Below are 4140 nucleotides of genomic sequence, written 5' to 3'. Positions count from 1 at the left end.
AAGATACGCATGCTGCTTGACACTGCTTCAAATGGCAACTTCTTGAACAAAGACGTAGATGAAGGTTGGCAACTCGTCGAAAATCTCGCCCAGTCTGATGGCAACTACCATGACGACTATGATCGCACAGTTAGAGGAGATGCTGGCTCTGAGGAGAAGTACAAGAGAGACCTCAAGAATGTCAATGAGAAGCTTGATCGCCTCTTGCTCAACCAACAAAAGAGCATCCACTTTGTATCCGAGGGTGAACATTTTCACGTCCAAGATGGGGAGGGTGAGCAGTCTGAGGAGATCAGCTATGTCCAGAATCAAGGTGGATACAACAAGGGTTACAACCCCTATCAGACAAACCCCAATTTGTCTTACCGGAGCGCCAACGTTTNTGGAATCGTCCCTCCCGCCGTGCAGAACAACAACTTCGAAATCAAAAGTGGTCTGATCTCCATGATCCAAGGAAACAAGTTTCACGGGTTGCCTATGGAGGATCCACTCGACCACTTGGACGAGTTTGACCGTCTGTGCAGTCTCACCAAGATCAACGGCGTGAGTGAGGATGTTTACAAGTTGCGCCTCTTTCCATTCTCCCTGGGAGACAAAGCTCATCAATGGGAGAATAACGTTCCCAAGGGCACCATCACCACTTGGGACGAATGCAAGAAAGCTTTCTTGGCCAAGTTCTTCTCCAACTCTAGAACAGCACGTCTCAGGAATGATATCTCCAGTTTCACTCAGAAGAACTCAGAATCATTCTGCGAAGCCTGGGAGCGCTTCAAGAGTTACCATAGCCAATGCCCACACCATGGATTCAGTAACGAGCCACTGCTGAGCACTCTCTACCGTGGTATACTTCCGAAGATACGCATGCTGCTTGACACTGCTTCAAATGGCAACTTCTTGAACAAAGACGTAGATGACGGTTGGCAACTCGTCGAAAATCTCGCCCAGTCTGATGGCAACTACCATGACGACTATGATCGCACAGTTATAGGAGATGCTGGCTCTGAGGAGAAGTACAAGAGAGACCTCAAGAATGTCAATGAGAAGCTTGATCGCCTCTTGCTCAACCAACAAAAGAGCATCCACTTTGTATCTGAGGGTGAACATTTTCACGTCCAAGATGGGGAGGGTGAGCAGTCTGAGGAGATCAGCTACGTCCAGAATCAAGGTGGATACAACAAGGGTTACAACCCCTATCAGACAAACCCCAATTTGTCTTACCGGAGCACCAACGTTGCAAATCCACAGGATCAGGTGTACCCTCCTCAGCAGCAACAACAAGGTCAACAAAAACCTTTTGTGCCTTACAATCAGGGATTCGTCCCTAAACAACAGTTCCAGCAAGGATACCAAGCTCCCTCAGGACCACCACCAGGATTCCGCCCTCAACCAGTTCAGCCTACTCCAACCCCAGATCAAGAAATGAAGCAAATGATGCAACAACTTCTTCAGGGTCAAGCTAGCGGATCTTTGGATACTGCTAAGAAGTTTGCTGAACTCAGTCAGCGAATGGAGTGTTCATACAATGATCTTAATGTCAAGTTTGAAGCTCTTAACTCGAAGCTGAAGTACATGGAAGGCAAGACTGCTTCTACCCCAACACCTGGCCAACTACCTGGAAAAGCAGTTCAAAACCCCAAGGACTATGCTACTATCCATGCTATCACCACCCAAGCTGTAGATGTACGGCTCACTGAGGACAATGAGAGTTTAGATGGGGAGGATTTTCTTCAAGATGAAGTTCAGATAAAAGATGTCGTCAAGGTGCTCAAGGATCCAATTGAGTCAGCCAAGCAATCTGATCCTCAAGCTACTAAAGAACCCGCTGCTCCCAAGGATAAACCTGTGAGATTCATTCCTCCACCATACAAGCCACCTTTACCATTTCCAGTGAGGTTTTAAGAAACAGCTTACTGAGAAATATAAAGCTCTGTTCGAAAAACAAGTCAAGGAGATTAAATAGGATGCCTTTGCTTGATGCATTTGCACTTGTGCCTCAATATCAAAAGTTTTTAACTGACTTGGTAACCGAAAAGACCAAAGAGAAGGAGGAGATAGCTAAAGGAGCTCAAGCTAAGGCTCTGGAAGATGAGAGGGCAGTGCATGACATAGGTGGGGTTATTCATGAATGCAAGGCTGTTATTCAGAAGATGATTATCCCAAAGAAGCTAGAGGACCCTGGTTCTTTCACCTTGCCTTGTTCTCTAGGTCCATTGGCCTTCAAAAAGTGCCTATGCGACCTTGGTGCTTCAGTAAGCCTCATGCCACTCTCTGTAGCTCAGAGGCTAGGATTCAACGAATACAAGTCATGTAACCTCCGCTTAATATTGGCCGATAGGAGTACTAGATTGCCTCATGGTCTATTAGAGAACCTGCCCATCAAAATTGGACAAGCTGAGATTCCTACTGACTTTGTGGTGCTGGGAATGGATGAAGAGCCTAAAGATCCACTAATCCTGGGAAGGCCTTTCTTAGCTACAGCTGGAGCAGTCATTGATGTCAAGAAGGGGATGATTGATCTCAATCTGGGTAAGAATTTCAAGATGAAATTTGATATCAAGGATGCTAAGAAGAAGCCAACTATTGATGGGCAGACCTTCGTGATTGAAGAGAAAGATCAGAAAGCTGGGTTTGACATCTTTGAGGGTGTCAATGAGGCAGAAACAAGAGTTTGGGTAACCAAAGAAAAAACTCGAAGGGGCACTCAACCGTGTTCCAACTCGAGTGCAGTTGTTGCTCTCCCTAAGCGTCATGACCTGCTTCCTAAACTTCACCAACCGCAAGAGACAAGTCCTCCCGCGCTTGACAGTTTGTCTGAACTCCAAACTACCAAGATTCTAGGGGATTCAGTGAGAGAGTTAACAGCTATGGTGAAGGAGATGAGTGGGCAAATCAAGAAGCTCCAAGGTACAATGAGAAGTTCTCCTGCAAGGAAATTAAGGTGGAGGTTTGGGATAATGAAGAAGAGCAGTTCATTTGTTGTTGAACCTGGGCAGAATGCTAAAGAGTATCTGGCTAGACAAGACATACCAGAGGGGAGCTCACCACCTCTCTATAACCCTCCCAAAGCATAAGGAGTATGCAAAGTCAAGCTAGGGACTTTAAACAAGCTCACTTGGGAGGAAGTCCCAAAGGTATCACTGTAAATATTTTTTAGGATCCTTGTGTTTTTGATTTTCGTTTTTAGTTTTATTGTGTTCAGGAATCTACAGAAGGGAGTACGAGTTCAACGCAAGCATCACTTCCATCGCTACCGTTCACCACCACTCGAGTCGGCACCGTGCGGCTCTACCCATCCGGCAAAACTCCACACTCGGATCCAGCTGCGTCCGCTTGAGCCGCTCAGTTCTGCCTCCACTCGTCGTTGCCGCTCATTCCACTTGCCCCTCACCGGACCGTCTCGATCGAGTCACGCCATCACTCGCACCGTTGACTCGACCCTCTACCTCAAAGTCGCTGATCGCGCCGCCTGCTATCAAACTCACCTTCTCACTCGCACCGTCGACTGGACCCTCACCGGACCGTCTCGATCGAGTCGCACCATCACAGCTCGACTCACATCCGCTCGAGTCGCCGTCAAACTCTCCCTCGAGTCGCGCCATCACTACCTCACTCGATCGGTTTTCTTGCTCCGTTGTCACCGCTCGTTCCACTCGATCCAGCTTGTTTGATTCACCTACGTGATCCGTACTTATCTTTGCGCTTTGAGTTTACATGTTTCAGAGAAACAGAAAAAGTACTGAGCTTATACACGAGATGAGGTTGAGGTTGAGCAGCGAGTCGAAGCTCAGGGTGATCATCAGGGCATGCCCGGGGTGAGCAACAAATCGAACAACAAGGTGATTATCAGCCTACGGATGTGGTAGTGTTAGTCTCGTACCATGGCGAATCCAGAGTCAACAACATGCAGTACGACGAGCAGCCGAGCACTTATCAGAACACGCAAGCGGTTGAGCAACAAGTCGACCAACCCGGTGAGACCACTCCTGCGGATCTCGAACACGGTGAAGGACAGAGCCATTACCACGCACGAACTCCTTGGGCGAGCTCAGACTCCTTCTTCTACTACTGAGGTACTCCTACCTTCCATTGTATATACCATTTCATTTCTGCATTGTTTATGTTGTGATTCTTAAATCCTCC

This window comes from Camelina sativa, unplaced genomic scaffold, assembly GCF_000633955.1.
Source record: "Camelina sativa cultivar DH55 unplaced genomic scaffold, Cs unpScaffold00456, whole genome shotgun sequence".
Taxonomy (NCBI): Eukaryota; Viridiplantae; Streptophyta; class Magnoliopsida; order Brassicales; family Brassicaceae; genus Camelina; species Camelina sativa.
The sequence above is the reverse complement of the archived record's forward strand: the minus strand, read 5'-3'. Positions refer to the sequence as shown.